Raw genomic sequence first — 19,636 nt, forward strand, 5'->3', positions numbered from 1 at the left:
CGGCGGAGCCGTGATCCCGCGCGTCCCCGCCGCCTCAAGCCGAGACAGCCCCAGAGTCAGCGGCAGAAAACGGCGTTGAACCCGCGGGCCCCCACCCCGGCCCGGCGCCCCCCATGGCCAGCCCGCCAGCCCTGGGCCCGCCCCAGGAAGCGGCCCCAGAGGCTGGTCTCTCCTTCAGTGGAGCGGGGCCTGCCCGCCAGCTGACTCTTGCGGCAGTCCAGCTGCCGGCTTTCAAGCTCGGCGGTTTGGGGGCTGGTGTTTCGGTTGCTGTCCCATGGAGGCTGCCATCTCTTCCGCCCCTCTTGTGCCCTAGGGGCGAGGGGGAGGGGGCTCCCAAAAGTTCTGCCTTTGGTCCTCAGCCCGGTGGGGGTGGTGCCGTGTTGCTGTGGGAAACAAACATTCCCAGACCCGAGATGAAGATTCTCGGGGCAGCTTCTATTTCCCTGCTGCTGGCATGCCTCAGTGGTTTAGGGGAAAGGAAGTGTCTCACTACCCATGCTGCCATTGTGCTGGCAGCAGAGTTCAGGCTTATGGAAATGCACAGCCTGCCTTATGTGTTTGGCCTGGGCCGTTGGGCACAAAAAATTCCTGGGCTGGCCCCACTGCGTGGCCTCCTTGTGTTTTTGGGGACTCTGGTTTCTCCTACTGGACCTGGTCCCCCTTTGTGAGCCACTTTTTGGGTTCCTGGTCCAGCATGGGCCAGGGCCCCAGGGCCTTTCCTTCTCTGGCACTGCTCTGCTCGGTGCTGCTCTTTTGCTTTCAATCAAAAAAAAAAAAAAAAAAAAAAAAAAAAAAAAAAAAAAAAAGATTGAAAACAGCGGGCAGCAGCTCTGAAGCCCTGAAGCATTGAAGGGCCAGAAAGGACATTCCTAAATTGTTCAAATTGTTTTAAATTGTTTTAAATTGTTTAAAATTGTGTTATGCTGATTTCAGGACAAAAAGGACTCTCAGATGTCCAAAAGAAACAACTTCAGCTGATGAACTGTTCCTGAAACTCAGCTGCATGGACTCAAATTCTCTTTACATTGTATTTTGCATTTTTCTTATATTGTAGGATTGTTTTCGTGATTTTTGAGTATTCTATATTTTATAGGTGAAGGAATTTCCTGTTCATTCCACATCAGCATTTTTCTTTTATTTTTATACAATTTAGAAAGGTGAGATGTCGCAGACATTTCTCGACAGAAATCCTTTCTTTCGGATTTCTGTGTCTTCGGGAGGCCAGAGGCCTCCGAAGACAAGGTAAACAACTATTATCAGCTGCTGGGGAATGCAACAGGGGCACCTATTTTGATTGGTTATTGGTTCATGTTTTATGTTTATAATTAAGGGCCAATCACCAGTGCAAGCCAGGGGACTGAGTCCTTGGCCACAGCTTTGTTGTGGATTCTTTTCTATCTATGTCTATCTAGCCTAGCTGCTCTGCAAAACCTCTCTCCGTATTCTTTCTAGTATAACTATAATGTATTATATCTTATATTAATAAATTCAGCCTTCTGATTCAAGAAACAAGATTCACTGTCTCTCTCTCACCAGCTGCGCCCACTCAGGCGCAGTAATAGAGTAAAGGAGGGTTTCTCTTTATTTTCTGTATTTTGCATACATATTCATTGATTGTCCTGTGACAATCGTTTCCTGAATATCATTAACATATTTCCCCTCCCCTTCACCCATGTCCTGGGGGCTCTCTGGTGGTCCCTGGTGGTCGTGGACCCCAATGTTCCCATGGGCCTGGCTGAGCTGGAAGGACACTGAGGCTGCTGAACTTCTAGTTCCCCTTCTAACACAATGAGCGTTGTGTAGTTTCCATAGGCCTGGGTTTTTGAGAACAAGCTCCAGGTGTCAGCTCAGCTGGTGGAAACAATTTATCATCTGGTAACAAGAGGTCACAGAGTGGGTTGTGACATCACAGAGTGGATTATGTGAGGTCATTGAGAGCTATGACATCATACACTGCCTCTGTGACATAACAGAGCCAGCTGTGACATCACAGGGCAGAGGTCTGACGTCACAGTGCAGACTACGGCATCACAGACTCTGGTGTGACATCAGAGACCAGCTGTGTGACATTGGAGAATGGTCTGTGACATCCCAGAGCAGGCTGTGACATCCCAGAGGGGCTGTGTGACATCCCAGCAGGGCTGTGTCAGGTCACTGGCTTGGTCACTCTGCCCCAGCTCCCCCTCACAGTTTCTCCAACCAACTCCAATGCTGTCCATGCCCAGCAGGGTCCCTGTCCCCCGGGATCCCCCTGGCCCACCTGGAGCCACAGCCTCCACCAAAGGATGTTCCACAGGATCCACCCCAGAGCCTGACAGGGGACAAGGGGCCAGGGCTGTGTGATCAGAACCTCAGGGACTGGGATTATCCAGGTCACTGTGGCCTGATCTGGGTTCCCCAGGGCAGGAAAGATGTCTGGCAGCTGGAGCAGGGTCTGGGAAGGGCCTCCAAGGTGGGGCTGGAGCCCTTGGGCTGTGAGCAGAGGCTGAGGGAGCAGCGCTGGTCCAGCCTGGAGCAGGGAAGGCTGAGGGGCTCCTCATGCCAGCCTGGCAGTGCCAGCCAGGAGGGGATGGAGAACACAGAGCCAGGCTCTTCACCGGGGGCTGGGGGGAGACAAAAGCCAATGGGTGGAAGGGGAAAGAGGGGAGATCAGCCAGGGCATGAGGAAATGAAATGAGTCAGGCTGCTTTCAGCATTTCCTCAACACCAAGAGCAGCCTGACCTCCCTTCTCCATCCACCACTGATAGATTTGCAAATCAGGAATTGTTTGAGCTGTTCTGTCCTCAGTCCAGGCCAAGAGTCCTGATACAAGAACTCAATTGTGTTTATATCTATCACAGAACCACACTAGTCAAAAATTAATTTTAGTATGCAAATCAGTTGTGAACAGTGGACTCATCAGACATGCTGGGACATTGCACATAGCTCAGAGAAGAGTTTGGAATTGTGTGATTGTTATTTTAATGGTGTAATTTTTATTAAGTTATATCCTGTTCAACTGTGGTCTGTTGGCTAGGTCCAGTGTGGGCTGGAGGGAGCTCAGATTTGCACAAGGCTGCTCTGAGTGCCAGCCTTGGATGGGGAAAATGGTGGGGTTGGGGTAGGGACAGAGTCTGATTGATTGTCAGCCATGAAAGGCCCTGATTTTCATACCCAGTCAAACTGCATGAGGAGGTACTTGGATTCAGTGTCAACTGGAAATTGCACATATCAATTTATGAACAGGGAAAAAAACTGAACAGGACCTAAAAACTGTTTCCTCACTGTCTTTTTAAATAGAACATATTCAGTTGAATGCACTTCTGAAATCTCTCTTATTAACCACACAAGATTTGGAAACTGAAATCAAATTATCCCCAGAGATTTGGCTTGTTAGGGTGTTCTGAATGTTAATGAGCCCTGGGACACTGAATTCCTGCACTGAAGAGCTGAAGGCTGAATAAGCCTCTGGAGCAGGAAAATTCAGCAGCAGCCTCCAAGGTGCTGAGGATGTCAGCAGCCCCCACTGAGGCCATCCCTGTCCAGAGACCATGGGGGAATGGACAGGCAAGGAGAGCGTCCCTGGGGCTGGGGTAGCACAACTCAGAGGCAGCAGCAGCTCCAGCTGGGCAATGGAGTGTGGAATGGGGCTGGGAAAGCCCTGCCTGGGCTGTGCCAAGCAGGACACACAAGCCCTGACTTCCATCCAGTAGAAAACTCTGTCAAGGAGATATTTTGTGGAGAGATTTATTAATAATTGGTTAGCTGAGAAAGGCCACGCTGAAATAATGCCGCTGGTTAAGCTGAAAGAGGAAAGCCAGCAGTCAGCAAGCTAAAAGGAAAGGTCAGCAGTGACCTTGCTGCAACATGAGGAAAGGGAGTAGAGATATTCCTGAATATATCCTGAGAATATGTGAAAAGTATCAAAAGTAGAACCATAGGAATGTAGAAGTAGGCGTAGATGCTGATATGTAAGCTGACCAATCCTGAGCTCAACTTTTGCAATATGTATGAAGCTTATTATTAACTGTATTTAACCCGCCGTACTGATCAATAAAATTGGGCCTATGATGATCAACGGATGTCTGGGTCTCCTTCCTTCGACAATATTTAAAAGGAATTACAATTGTTTCTGTATTCTGAATTGGACTTCCTGGAGAAATACCAACAAGAGATCCTCAGGAACTCAAAACAACAAAACAGTCCTTACTGGTAACTTTAGAAAATCAGAGAATGTTTGGCAAAAGATTTAATATGACATTCAATCAACATAGAACACTTCTTAAAGCACTGACTTGGCCCATTCAACTTCACAAACTCTAAGCTATTTGAATTTTACATTACTCAAATTTGCAAAAGGACCGAAATAGAAGAAAAGGACAGAAAGAGAGAGAGGCAAAAAGGATACAGAGGAGCATACACAGAGGTACCAGCTCCTGGATTCCAGTAGCATTCAGATGGAAATTCCAAGAGGAGGTAGGGTCAAGATATGTGCTTGCCTTTGGTCAGCCTTCAATACCCCTTGGTCTTCCTGGGCCCTTCCCCCAGGTGGGACTGTGGCTCATTTGGTCCCTCAGGAGCTGGGCTGGGGCTGCAGAGGTGGCTGTGGAGCATTGCCTGTGCTGTGCCAGGGACTGGCAGACACTGCTGGGCTGGGATAGAGGCTCTGGGGGGATTGGGGTCACAGGGCAGGGCAGGGCTGAGCTTACAGGGCAGGGGAGGGCTGGACCTGCCCCTTTCTCCTCTATTGGAATAAGATCCCAATATTACCAGGTAGATTGTGCCTGGGCTCGTCTGACCCCTGCTCCTGGGCCAAAGGCGGCAACTGTGGTGTTTCACCTCAGAGACACTTTTGGCTGGCTGGATGGTGCAGCTGAGCGCCAAAACAAGTCCAGGCTTGTGGAAACTCAGTTTGCCTCAGGTGGGAAGGCTTCAGGCTAAGGTGAGGAGGAAAAGGAGAGAGATTCTGCTGGAGGGTTAATATCAAGAGTTTATTCCATGGTCACACACGTCTGAAGCTTAGGTAACAGCTCCAAAAGAATCCCGACCGCATGGCCTGAGTGACTTTTTAAGCTCCAGGGGGAGGGGGAGGGAAGGGACAGGTGAGCCACCAACCAGGTGGGAGGGGCAGGGTCTCAGGCAACGATGACACCCAGACAGACCAATGACCTCTGGGCACAGGGGCATCTTTTGAACCTGACCAACCACACGATGGCCTTGCTGGAATATTAAGACTGCTTGACAGCCCCGCAGGGGGCGAGGGGGAAGGGGAAGGGGAAGAGAGATATTGCCACTCCTGGGAAGGGGCTGGGAAGTTTAAAACAGGAAATTGCAACACACTGCAACACTCCCCACACATGAAATGTCTTGAGACAAGAAATTCCTCCACTCTGTCACAATAGGGAATACTGGAGGTGAAATCCCAATTCTGGCCATGGGCACCGAGATAAGAAGGGCAGTTCTTTTCCTTAGGAATGAAAGCCCCAGTTTTCAGTAAATTTCTGGTTCGATTGTTTGGATTCTGTTTGGTTTTGCTGTTGCTTTGTTTCCTTGTTGTGCCTGAAGTGTCCAGTCAGGAGCAGAGTGACTCTTGCCAAGGAAATTTGTGCTGCCGTCCCTTAATATTCAGTCTGGTTTTTGCTGCTCCCTTGCTGGGGATTTCTTCAGCGGTCTCAAGGCTTCGTTGGTAGCAGGGTGAATGAGCCCTGGCCCAGGCTCTGGCCCTGGAGGACATAGGGACGCTGCCGGGGGGTCCCTGTCCCCCTGTGACACCCCCAGGGCCCCAGTCCCCCGTCCCCGTCTCAGGCTCTGGGGTTGATCTCGTGGAACATCCTCTGGGGGAGGCTGCGGGGCTGGGGGCAGGGGGACCCGGGGGGACAGGGGACCCCACTGTGCACGAGCAGGGTTGGACTGCTCTGGGGGGAGCTGTGAGGGGGGCTGGGGCAGAGTGACCGCCCCAGGGACCTCACACAGCCCCTGTGATGTCACACAGCCCCTGTGATGTCACACTGCCCCTGTGATGTCCCAGAGCCAACTCTGAGACGCCACGCTATGATGTGATACAGCTGCTCTGTGATGTCACAGAAGTCTCTGTGATGTCAGAAAGTCACTCTATGATTTCACAATCTCTACTGTGATGTCACAGCCTGTTCTATGATGTTACACAGCCACCCAGTGTTGTCACAGCCCACTCCCTGATGTCATAGAGCCACCTTCTATGCTGGCAGGATCTGCTCTATGGCCTCACACCCTACTCTATGATGTCACAGCCATCTCTGTGATGTAACAACCCCCTTCAGTGATGTCACAAAACCTTCTCTGTGATGTCATACTGACACTCTGTAAGGTCACAGCACATACTTTGACCTCACTGCCAGCTCTATGATGTCATGCAGCCATGCCATGATCTCACAGCCTGTTCTGTGATGTCACAAAGTCCCCTCTATGACGCTGTAGCTGCTCAGTGACCTTACACAACAAACTCTTTGATGTCACAGCCCAATCTGTGACCTCACACAGCCCACTCTGTGCTGTCACACAGCCCCTTGGTGACATCCCAGCTGCTCTGTGCCTCTATGACACAGCCACAGAGGTGCTGCTGTGACATAGCCCCCTAAGGGCCATCCCACAGCCCCTGCCAGTGCTGAGCCCCTGTGAGCTCTTTCTGTGCCCTGCTGGTGTCCCTGAGGGGCCCTGGCAGTGCCCCAGCCCTGCTGGGCTGTGCACAGGAGCTGCTCCTGGCCAGAGCTGTGTCTCTGCAGCGCTGCCCTTGCCAGGAGCTGCCTCTGGGCCAGGAGCCCGGCCCAGCTCAGCAGCACAGACACAGCACAGGGACTTTAATGAGCCTCTGGGGCTTTGCTGCTCTTTGCATCAGACTCAGTCCCTCGGAGTGTGCTCAAAAAACCTTCTCAGGGACTCAAAAAGAGGGTGAAACCCTGAAGTTTCTCATACTTTAAATAGATCCATCTGAGGGACAGGACTGAGAAAATGTCCCCAGGTTCCAGGTAGAGCAGAACACTGGTGGCAGTGATGACAGGTGGGGACAAGCGAGGGAAAGGTGTTTCTGCTGCTGAGCAAACCTGCACCTCTGTCCCTGCAGGCTCTCAGCACCCCTCGGCTGCCCCACATGGCTGGGCCCTTCCTTTGCTGACAGCTCTGCCTCCTGCCTGCCCCTGCATGCCCACACAGAGCCTTGGGCTGCTCCAGGCTCCTGCTGGGGACGTGCTGTACCACAGCCCTGCTCTGACAGGGAAATTCCTTTCTGCTGGTGTTCAGTCTGGACCTCCCAAGCTGCACTTGGTGCTATTAGGTCTTCTTCAGGCTTATTCCTACTATGAAGAAAAGCTCCAGCCTCTCTGAAACCACCCATCCATCCCTCCCAGGCTATTCCCTTTCAGTCCTCAGTCTCTACACCACTGACCACAGAGGCCGCAGACTCTCCCTGCTGGTTTTGTGATGAGGCCTCCAAATCCCATCTTGGGAGATTTTTGAGTCCTCTCCAAGGTCTGTGAAAAGGGAAAAATAGCATTCTAAGTTATTTTCTCCTAAATCCTACAGTGACAGAAAACGAGTCAGTATCTTTAAACTGAATGGGGACAAATTAACATTTGTTAGAAGGAGGAAAGATTTTACAATTATAAAAGTGGCAGGAAACTGCAACCGTTTTTCCAGAGAAGTGGATTCCCCATCCCAGGAATTGTCCAAGAGCAGGAGCTTTGTGCAGCGTTGCCCATTGAAACCCTCTCATCTCCAGTGACAGAATTCCTGCATTGTGGGTTCTCTGATATGCTGGGTGCCCTCACAAGGCTTCTGGCCAGAACGTCAGCTGAGGGCAGCCAGGCTGCTGCTGGGGCAGTGACCTTACAGCCATCACCATGGCAGCCCTGTCCCCTGGGCCTGGCTCTCCCCTTTCCTCTGCCCCTGCCTTGGCTCTGCTGCCATGAAGAGTTTTGTCATTATTATCTTGTCGCCAAGGTGCTGGGGCCAATGGCTTCCCAGTCAGGCTCCTGGGGCAGAAGTGGCTTTTCAGAGCCCAGCCAGGAATGAGCCCTGAGGCAGCAGCTCTGCAGTGGTGGCCACCAGGCCGGGCTGCCAAGGGAGGCTTCTGGCCATGGGCTGCAAGCAGCTGCTGCTGCCAAGGTGCCTTTGGTGCCTCAGGCTCTCCCTGGCACAGCTCCCAGCACGGCACTCTGCCCTTGTGCCCGAGCCCTTCCCTGTGCTGGGGCTGGCCTGGGGCTTTTCCTGCAGCAGGACCTGCCCTGCTGATAGCACAGGAAAGGCAGTTCCTGCTGGAGCAGGAGGCTCTGCCTGCCATGGGCTCCAACAACTCCAACAAGGTCCTGTTTGCAAAGCCCCAAGTGGGAAATGAAGGAGGGGTGTCACACTGCTTTGGGGGTGAATAATGCTGAAACCAGCCTGACTCCTCCATCTCAAAGTTCAACATCCTCAGATGGAGCTGAAGCTGTGGCAGAGCTGGAAATATCCCCAGAGAAAGGAACAACCAAGTGACACCACTGAGAGCTTCTGCAGCGCTGCTGAGCTGGCCCAGCCTGGGCACATCTGACTGACAGGGCAGCACCTCAGACGAGAAAAGCCCTGTCACAAATTTTAATGGCAGCATCTCCTGACATTTCCCTTCTTGAGGGGTGTGGGGATTCCTCCCAGTGGTGGGGAAACCCTCAAGGTCACTGCTCCAGGCTGAGCCAAAGGGAATTGCCCATGGTCATTGGTCTAGGGGAGTGACATCAATCTCTGCTTAATTACGGGTTTTGCTTAATACAGTTGCTTTGAAATAATTTCCTAGTGCTCTGTATAATATATTTTACGTCTCTAACATCCTGGCATAAATATTTCTGATTAAGGCAATTTTGTCTAATCATTACCATAACAGAGAATACATATTTATATAAATATATCTGCCCATGACAGGAACCCTGTGAGTGTCTGGGACATCCAGGCCCTTTGGCAGCCTGGGGACTCCTGGGATGTCACCATGGAGCCCCCGTGAGTGCCTGTGACAGATCGGTGCCTTTGCAGCACAAGGTCCCCTGGGATGTCACCATGGAATGGCTGAGACTGCCTCTGAGCACAGGACTCTTTACCATCCCCAGAAAGCCCTGGGAGGTCTCCATGGGGCTCCTGTCTGTGCCTGTGATATTCCAGCTCTGGAACAGCCTGGTGACTCCTGGAAAGTCCCCATGGAACCCCTCCGAGGGCCTGTGACAAATCTGATCCTTAGCAGGCAACCATCAGAAGCCCCCTATTGCTATGGGCAGTTTCCGTGGCAACCATCACCAGCCCCCTGTTGCTATGGTCAGTCCCTTGGCAGCTCCATGGAGACCCCATGCCAGGGCTGGTTTCCATGGACACCAGCTCAGGCCTGCAGCCAGAGCCCGTTGCCATGGCAACCATTGGCAGCCCCATCCCCAGGCTCATGGGATCCCAGAACCACAGAATTGGCTGAGCTGGGCGGGACCCATCAGGATCCTCCAGTCCAACTGCTGGCCCTGCACAGGACACCCCAACAATGCCAGCCTGGGCCTGGCAGCGCTGTCCAAACGCTGCTGCAGCTCAGAGAGCCCTGGAGCTGGGACCCTTTCCTGGGGAGCCTGGGCAGGGCCCCAGCAGCCTCTGGGCAAAAACCTTTTCCTGACATCCAGCCGGAGCCTGCCCCGACTCAGCTGCAGCCGTTCCCCCCACTCCTGTCCCTGGGCACCAGAGGGAAGAGGTTCCCACAGCCCCAACCAGGGGCCCGCTCCCAAGGCTGTTGCCATGGCCACCAGGGCTGGGACCAGCTGGGATGCTCGGTTTCCTTGGGCCGGGGTGCAGGTATGGGATTCCCCAATTTTCTGCTCCTGCTAAAACCGCGCTGCCCTCACTGCCCTCCTGCCTCCCATGAAAAGCACAAAGGCAAAGATCCTGGGCTGGGATAAGAACAATTTATTAGGAACAGGAACAAGATAAGCGACAAACAGAACTGAAACAATATTGATAACAGTAGGGATAAATGAAACAATTTACTGGGAAAACTAAAACACAACTCACTGGGTATTACTGGCCACAATTTCCCCTGTTTGGAAAGGACACCCTTCTTCTCAGGGAGAGAGAGAGAGAGTGTCCCTTTTCTGCACCTGGAAATTCTCTTAGGTGGGAGTGAATGTAATGACACAGCCGTGGTAAGATCCTCATGTTTTTCAATGCCACATCATTACACTGATAGGGGCAGGGAAAGGGACTGGTGTCTTCCCAGCATGGAACATGGGGATCATGGATCACCAGGGCTCTTCCCAATGTGGGTTCTCCCATGGGGGATGAAGCTGGAGTGGTGGATGAAGCTGTTCCTGCATTTGTGGCATTTTCAGGGATCCCTTACTGGTGGCTCCGTTGGTGTCTGGTCAAGTGAGTGTCCCCACACTGGGGACACTCATAGGGCCTCTCCCCTGTGTGGATGCGCCGGTGGATGATGAGGGTGAAGTTGTGCTTGAAGCCCTTTCCGCACTCAGGGCAGTGGAAGGGCCTCTCCTCAGTGTGAATCCGCTGGTGCTGGAGGAGAGTGGAGCTGGTCTGAAACCTCTTCCCACATGTGGCGCACTGGTAGGGCCTCTCCCCAGTGTGGATGCGCCGGTGCTTGATGAGGTTGGAGTTGTGCTTGAAGCCCTTCCCGCACGCAGGGCAGAGGAAGGGCCTCTCCTCAGTGTGAATCCGCTGGTGCTGGAGGAGACTGGAGCTGGTCTGAAACCTCTTCTGACACTGGGGACACTCGTAGGGCTTCTCCCCAGTGTGGATGCGTTGGTGGGTCACAAGGTTGGATCTGTAGCTGAAGCCCTTCCCACACTCCCCACACTTGTAGGGCCATTCCCCAGTGTGGATCATCTGGTGGCTGATCAGGTGGGAGCTCCACCTAAAGCTCTTCCCACACTGCAAGCACTTGTGGGGCTTCTCTCCACCATGAAGCTTCTCATGGACCACCAGCTCTGAACTCTGGCTGAAGCTCTGCCCACCTACCTGGCTCAGGGTGGCTCTTTCTTCTTCAAAGCACCCTGGGCTGGGTTTGGAGCCCCTCCTCATGGGAGATATCTGAGGTTTTTCTTCCCTGTTGGATTCCTGTGCGTTAGAATCAAAGCGGCCTCTTTCACGAGGTTCTGCCATGCAGATTTTTCCTCCCTGGTCTCCATCCTCAGTTCCTTCCCTGGGGAAGGAAGGACAAGGACAGGATGGGTTTTGCCTCCATGCCAGAGGGAAGGGGAAGGAGATTCCCCCAGTGCATCCCCGGCAGGATGGTGTTGGCAGAGGGGTTGTCCTGCAGCCAGGGGCTGTGCTGGGCTGGGAGATAGAGCAGGAGAGAGGGGGAAATAGGAACTGACTTCCTCCTCACCTATCTGGGTGTCCTGGGGATCCTTCCTCTTCCTCACAGCCTCCTTCTCCATCCAATCAAGGTTTGGGAATGGGAAATCCTGTTCTGGGAAGAAAACAAAGGGTGCGCACATTGTCTTTTGTACTGGTTTGAAGGCAAACCTGGGGAGGGTCTAAACTAGAATTACAATTTAAAAGAAAATGAAGATCAAGGCAATGATACAGAAACACTGCCTTAAACTGACAGAGTCAGGATATAACCTGACACCCTGTTGTTCAGGGTGGTGGCAGCTGTCCCAGTAAATGGTGGTGCAGTCCTGTTGGAGTGATGAAGGTGATTCTGTCGAAGCAGTGATCCTGTAGAAGGGTCTGGTCTTCCTCTAGATGTCCAGTGGTGGTTAGGGAGTTCTTGTCCTCTGGCAATCCAGTAGGCAAGCTGCTCCTGGTGTAGCAAAGTGTCAGCTTATATCCAGGTAGGAACGTTTGGATCCTCCCCCTGGGCAGAGCATCCCACAATGGGAGGATGGAATTTTATCAGTCCTGCAGTGACACTCAATGGCCCATTCACAGGAGATATCTCCCCTGGAGGGCGTTATCAGGGGTGAGTCATGGAAGAGATAAAGAACACTGCCCCACCTGTTTATAAGAGTTGCTGAAGGTGGGGATTGAAAACATGCATTTGGTTACATCTTGCATGGCAACCTGAAACAGTGGGGTAATCCCTGCTCAGGGGGAGAACACCACCCCCCTTACCCAAACTGGCTCAGCTGTAAAACCCCCACCCTGGGAATGCCACGCATACAGAGGACAATGTCACACTTGCCCTGCTCCAGGGGAGGGCTCTTTTTCCTGTCATTCCCTTCCTGTCCCCCCTTTTCTATCCCATTTACTTTTCAATAAAATTCATTTTGGGTTTGGTCTCATTATCACCTTAATTGGGGCAGAGGAATCTCTCTAACACTTTTCTTAACCAGACTCACCAGACTGTGAAATTATTTTGGCACAGTGAGTTTAGGCACTGTTCTCTGACCCCAAGTGCCTTTGACAACAGCATGGTTCCCTCCTCTGAGGAAGTTGTGGTTCTCTCTGGAGGAACTCTTTGAAACTGGGCTGCAGCTTCCTCTGAGTGACTTATGGGAGAACCGATGAGGTAAATCGCCTTTGTGGGCCCGGAGTGTAAAGAAAATATTTTGTTGTCCATCTATTACAGCGACCTGATGAAGGTCTTCAGGGTGAGAGAAGTGGACGAGAATCTTGGTTCATGATCAGAAGGCTGGATTTATTGATATATGATATATAATACATTATAACTATACTAAAAGGAATAAAGAGAAAAGTTGCAGAGGCTTGCTAAGCTAAGAATAGAAATAAGAGAATGAATAACAAAGTTCTGTGTCCAGCAGAAAGCAAGGACCAACTCTCCCGTGAGTGGTCAGCAAATCCAAACACTCCCAGAAGACCAATCACATATGCTCCTGTTACATTCCACATCAGCAGATAATTATTGTTTGCATTTTTCTTCTGGGGCCCCAGCTTCCCAGAAAGGACAAATCCTAAAAGAGAGGATTTTATGAAAAAATGTCTGCAACATCCTTCCTTGAAATGTTTTTTAAAATCACAGGAGGAAAGGGAGCAAATGATACCAGCGAGACTGACAAGGTTCATTCACCCCATGGTGAGGAACACAAGGCTGCTAAAAGTCCCCCAAGAAGCTCAGCTCAAGTAGCTAAATTCCCAAATAACTCCTGAATTCCCAGGCTTGAGTGCTTTGCGAAATGTGAGAATCATTTTTCTCTTCATCCCTGTCGCCTTTGTGACAGCTACAAAGAGTTTACTTTCCTTTTAATGATATCTGTCTTGGGCTGAATTTACACGTTTATCAGAACGTGCTAGCAGCTGAGCTGGAGCTGTGCAGGAACCAGTGGAACTTGGAATTGCCACAAAATTGCTTGTAGTGTCAGTTTATTAATGTTTGGGATTTGTTTGCATTTTCATCACATGTGACTTGTGGGAAAATCAAATATTCATCAAAGTGATTCATGCAGAGTCAAATTTTGATTTCTGCCAAATTATTTTGTCCAGTGCCCAGGGGATGCTCGAGGGGTCTCTGTGCCTCTCGCCCTGGGGGATGCTTGGCAGGGGTTTGGGGGGTGTTTTCCTGTCCCTGTCACCCCAGACCATTCCCCAGGGGGTTTTTCCCTGTCCCTGTCACCCCAGGCCATTCCCCAGGGGGTCTCCACCATTCTCACCCCAGAGAATGCCTGGAGGGTCTCCCTCCCTCTCATACCCTGTGCCAGGGGGTGCTCAGGGCAGTCTCTGTCCCTCTCAGCCCAGGAGTGCTCGGGGGTCTCTGTCCCCTCACCCTGGGGGATGCTCGGGGGGTCTCCATCCCTCTGGCCTCAGGCAATGCCTGTGCAGGGCTGGGGACCAGGGGCTCTGTGTCCCTCTCACCGCTGAGGGTGCTTGGGCCTGGGGGGGCTCTCCCACCTTCTCACACCTGGGGAGGCCGGGGGGGTCTCTGTCCCTCTCAGCCCTGCTGTGACCCCACCCAAACATCATCGGGCTCAGAGGGACAGAGACACCCCCAAACCCCCAGAAGGGCTGAACCTGGGATTTGGTTTGGGGCTGAGGGTTTAGGAAGGGGCTGGAATTGGGGCTGGGATTGGAGGTGGGGCTGAGATTTGGATTAGAGCCGGGATTGGGGTTAAGGCTGGACATGGGATTAGCTTTAGGGCTGGGGTTGGGATTGGGTCTAGGGCTAGATAAGTCTGGCACTGGGATGAGATTAAATACAGAACATTGAGTGTGTGTAAACATGGAGTGAGATTGAGACCAGGATCAGGGTCAGGTTTGGGACTGAGCTCACCCAGGGCAGGACAGGGGGGATGTCACTGCAGGATGTCCCTGGCGTTGTCCCAGCCCTCCTCAGGCACCTCCAAACATGGGGAGCAGCTGGGTGCCCCAAGATCCAGGTGCTCCCACGCTGCCCCTCAGTACCAGGCAAGCATTCCCTGAGGGCAGCCCTGACTGTGACCACTGGGGCTCTGGGATCAGCCCTCACATCCCTGTGGAGCAGCAGCAGACAGGATGAGCGATTCCCCCGCCCCGTTTTTCCTGTGGAAGGGTGAAGCCCAGCTGCCCTTTTCTTCTGATGCCTCCTCCTCTCCTCAGCTGAGGATGTCAAACTCCCCAGGAGCAGGAAAATCCCCATTCCCTCTTTCCTTGTGGCTGCAGCCTGGAACATCCACCCAGAATGAAGGACTTTCTGACAGCCCTGCTTGACACTGGCAAGAGGTTTGTGAGAAGGGGAAGAAATTGTATTTTGATAGCAAATAAAAGGTGCAAAATTATTCCTTTCTGCTATATTACTTTTCAGTCAGTTCTGGTCTGTTTTCAGAGTGCCACCTTCTCAGCTGACTGTGTTTGTGCCCTCTTTTCTCTCCTGCCTCTCTTTGTCTGCTCTGTTTCTCTCTCAGTGTCTCCCTTGACCCAGGGATGCTCACACCAAAGACCGTGCCCGGATTTAATTCCCAATTCAGGAGCTACAACAACCATGGGGGAAGTTATGAAGGCTCGCAGTGAAATGCCACTGTAAGATCTTGCTCCACTTGGCTTTTGGCTCCTTCTTGACAGCTTTGCCCTCAAGGGCAGGAACATCTTTTTATAGCTGAGAACTGGAATTCCAGACCCTGGCAGTGTGTGCCGTGGATCCCAGAGGGGCATTCCCGAGGCTCCCAGGGTGCTGCTCCTGCCGTGCCTCCCAAGGGGAGAAGATCCAGACGCTCTGTGGGCTCCCAGAGCACACAGCAAAGGTGGCTTTGATGGACATTTTCCAGGGACTGGGGTGGGAAGGGACCCTGTCCACGGATTACGACCCCGCGAGGGAGAGACGCCTCTGCCCCAGTGAAGGAGCGAATGAGAGCGTGGGAAAGCAACCGACGATTATTGAGCGTGGACTGAACGGAACAAGAAATGCGGAGGAGAAAGGGAGAGAAAGAAAGCGGGAAGAGGTCTCAAAGAGAGAAAGAAAAAGGAAAGAGGTCTCAGAGAACAGAAAGAAACAGGAAAAGGCTCCCGCCCGGACTCCGCAGCTTCCAGGAACACCCAGAGGGCGTATCGTCTTTTACAATTCCAGCCAATCAGAGGACGCGGTAAACAATTTTCAGTCAACCAGAGCTTTTCTCGCCGATGACTCACCGCTTGCCAGGCGGGCCCGCAGAGCCCGGCGGCCCTGGAGCGGAATTTGGGGCTCGGGCCGGGGGGACGGATCCGCCCCGGGGGGGTCCCCGAGCCCCTGCCCAGCCCTGGGGCCGATCGGGGGCTCCCCCAGCCAGCAGCTGGTGCTGCGGGGCCGCGGGGCAGAGCGGTGGGAAAGGGGGGTCCGGGCTGGGAGCGGAGGAAATGCGGAGAAAGAGGAGGGAGAGGAGGAGGAGGAGCAGGAGCGGGAGAATCGCGGCGCTCGTAGCGCCCACACGCCGAGCCTGCAGCACCCCCTGCCCCGGGACCATCGCCCCCAGCCCCGAGCCGCGGGGAGGGCGGAGGCCCCGGAGCGGAATTTGGGGCTCGGGCCAGAGGGATGGAGACCCCCCGAGCATCCCCCAGGGTGAGGGGACAGAGACCCCCGAGCATCCCCTGGGCTGAGAGGGACAGAGACTGCCCTGAGCACCCCCTGGCACAGGGTATGAGAGGGAGGGAGAAGCCCTCAGGCATCCCTCAGGGTGAGAATGATGGAGACCCCCTGGGGAATGGCCTGGGGTGACAGGGACAGGGAAAAACCCCCCCAAGCATCTCCCAGGGCAAGAGGAACAGAGCCTTCACAAACATCCCATGGGCACAAGACAAAGTAATGTTGTTTCTTGTCAGAAATCAAAATTGACCCTAGATAAAATTCCTTGAATTTACTCTTCCCACAAGTCACTTGTGATGGAAAGGCAAATAAATCCCAAAATTTTATAAAATTACAATAGAAGCTATTCTGTGGCAAATCCAAATTCCTTTGGTCCTGCAGAGCTCCAGCTCAGCTGCTGGCACATTCTAAAAAAAGAAAAGTGGAAAATAGGCCCAATACGGATTATGAAAAGGAAGGGGAAGCTATGTTTAGCTGTCACAAAGGTGACAGGGACAAAGAGAAAAATTATTCTAACATTTGGCAAAGTCCCCCAGCCTGTGAAACAGACCTCCCCTGGAGCAGGGTAAGTGTGACATTGTCCCCTGTGTGTGTGGCATTCCCAGAGTGGGGGTTTTACAGCTGAGCCAGTCTGGGTAAGGGGGGTGGTGTTCACCCCCTGAGCAGGGATTACCCCACTGTTTCAGGTTGCCATGCAAGATGTAACCAAATGCATGTTTTCAATCCCCACCTTCAGCAACTCTTATAAACAGGTGGGGCAGTGTTCTTTATCTCTTCCATGACTCACCCCTGATAACGCCCTCCAGGGGAGATATCTCCTGTGAATGGGCCATTGAGTGTCACTGCAGGACTGATAAAATTCCATCCTCCCATTGTGGGATGCTCTGCCCAGGGGGAGGATCCAAGCATTCCTACCTGGATATAAGCTGACACTTTGCTACACCAGGAGCAGCTTACCTACTGGATTGCCAGAGGACAAGAACTCCCTAACCACCACTGGACATCTAGAGGAAGACCAGACCCTTCTACAGGATCACTGCTTCGACAGAATCACCTTCATCACTCCAACAGGACTGCACCACCATTTACTGGGACTGCTGCCACCACCCTGAACAACAGGGTGTCAGGTTATATCCTGACTCTGTCAGTTTAAGGCAGTGTTTCTGTATCATTGCCTTGATCCTTACTTTGTTACTGAATTGGAATTCTGGCTTAGACTCTTCCCCAGGTTTGCCTTTAAACCAGTACAAAGCTCATTGTGCTCAATCCTTGTTTTCCTCCCTTGTTTTAGGAATAGCCCATTCCTAAAACTTGGCCAGATGGCGGAAGACACCTCAAGGAAGATGAGGATGCCCCAGGACACCCAGGCAGGTGAGGGGGAAGTCAGTGCCCCTTTCCCCCTCTCTCCTGCTCCATCTCCCAGCCCAGAAAATCCCCTCACTGCAGGACATCCCTGCTGCCAATGCCATCCTGCTGGGGATGCACTGTGGGGATCTCCTTCCCCTTCCCTCTGGCACGGAGGGAAATCCCATCCTGTGCTTGTCCTTCCTCTACCAGAGAAGGAGCTGAGGATCAAGATCAGGGACGATGAATCCCCACAGCAGAACCACATGGAAGAGGCCGATTTGAGTGGCTCCATGGGAAAAGAATCCAATGGGGAGGAAAAGCCCTGGAGATCCCCCATGAGGAAGAGGGGCTCCAAACCCAACCCAGGGTGCTTTGAGGAGGAAAGACCCACCCTGAGCCAGGAAGGTGGACAGAGCTTCAGCCAGAACTCGGAGCTGGTAGTCCATGGGCAGCTTCATGATGGGCAGAAGCCCCACAAGTACTTGGAGTGTGGGAAGAGCTTCAGGCAGAGCAGCACCCTGATCAGCCAGAGGATCCACGCTGGGGAATGGCCCTATGAGTGTGGGGAATGTGGGAAGGGCTTCAGCTCCAGCTCTGCCCTTGTCATACACCAACGCATCCCCACTGGGGAGAGGCCCTACGAGTGTCCCCAGTGTCAGAAGAGGTTTCAGAGCAGCTCCAGTCTCCTCCGGCATAAGCAGATTCACACGGATGAGAGGCCCTTGCGCTGCCCTGAGTGCGGGAAGGGCTTCAAGCACAACTCCAACCTCATCAGGCACTGGCGCATCCCCACTGGGGAGAGGCCCTACGAGTGTCCCCAGAGTGGGAAAAGCTTCACCCAGATCTCTGTCTTAACCAGACACCAACGGAGGCACCTGTAAGGGAAGCTCTGCCAATGCCCCAATGCAGGAGGACTTTTGTGCACTGCCCCAACTTCATCCATAGTTGGAGGATCCATGTTGGGAAGAGCCCTGGTGATCCATTTTTCCTTCTGATCCATGCTAGGAAGACACCTGTCCCTTTTCCTGCCTCTGCCAATGACATGATGTGGGATGGAAGAGCATGAGGGTCTGGCAATGACTGTGTCATTACATTCCCTCCCACCTCAGGACATTGCCAGGGACAGGAAAGGGACTCTCTCTCTCTCTCTCTCTGTCCCTGAGGAGAAGGGTGTGCTTTCCAGGCTGGAGGAAATACGCGGCCAGGCAGACCCAGTAAGTTGTGTTTTAGTTTTCCCTGTAAACAGTTTTATTTATACACTCTATTATCAATATTGTTTCTGTTCCATTCGTTCCTTATCTCATTGTTGTTCCCAATAAATTGTTCTTATCCCATGCTGGGATCTTTGCCTTTTGTGCTTTCCATGGGAGACGGGAGGGCAGCGAGGGCAGCGCGGTTTTAGCGGGGGCAGGAAATTGGGGAATCCCATTCCTGCACCCCAGCCCCTGGAAACCGAGCATCCCAGCTGGTCCCAGCCCTGGTGGCCATGGCAACAGCCTTGGGAGCGGGTCCCTGGTTGGGGCTGTGGGAACCTCTTCCCTCTGGTGCCCAGGGACAGGAGTGGGGGGAACGGCTGCAGCTGAGTCGGGGCAGGCTCCGGTTGGATGTCAGGAAAATGTTTTTGCCCAGAGGCTGCTGGGGCCCTGCCCAGGCTCCCCAGGGAAGGGTCCCAGCTCCAGGGCTCTCTGAGCTGCAGCAGCGTTTGGACAGCGCTGCCAGGCCCAGGCTGGCATTGTTGGGGTGTCCTGTGCAGGGCCAGCAGTTGGACTGGAGGATCCTGATGGGTCCCTCCCAGCTCAGCCAATTCGGTGGTTCTGGGATCCCATGAGCCTGGGGATGGGGCTGCCAATGGTTGCCATGGCAACGGGCTCTGGCTGCAGGCCTGAGCTGGTGTCCATGGAAACCACCCCGGCATGGGGTCTCCATGGAGCTGCCAAGGGACTGACCATAGCAACAGGGGGCTGGTGATGGTTGCCACGGAAACTGCCCATAGCAATAGGGGGCTTCTGATGGTTGCCTGCTAAGGATCAGATTTGTCACAGGCCCTCGGAGGGGTTCCATGGGGACTTTCCAGGAGTCACCAGGCTGTTCCAGAGCTGGAATATCACAGGCACAGACAGGAGCCCCATGGAGACCTCCCAGGGCTTTCTGGGGATGGTAAAGAGCCCTGTGCTCAGAGGCAGTCTCAGCCATTCCATGGTGACATCCCAGGGGACCTTGTGCTGCAAAGGCACCGATCTGTCACAGGCACTCACGGGGGCTCCATGGTGACATCCCAGGAGTCCCCAGGCTGCCAAAGGGCCTGGATGTCCCAGACACTCACAGGGGTT

At 53.1% G+C, this 19,636-nt stretch overlaps 1 pseudogene; it reads right to left on the bottom strand.

Moving 5' to 3' along the window:
- Positions 1-19,636, bottom strand: part of LOC131570335 (zinc finger protein 271-like) — a 748,777-nt pseudogene that overhangs the window by 11,569 nt on the left and 717,572 nt on the right.

The sequence above is a fragment of the Ammospiza caudacuta genome, chromosome 34 (genome assembly GCF_027887145.1).
Source record: "Ammospiza caudacuta isolate bAmmCau1 chromosome 34, bAmmCau1.pri, whole genome shotgun sequence".
NCBI classification, from domain to species: Eukaryota; Metazoa; Chordata; class Aves; order Passeriformes; family Passerellidae; genus Ammospiza; species Ammospiza caudacuta.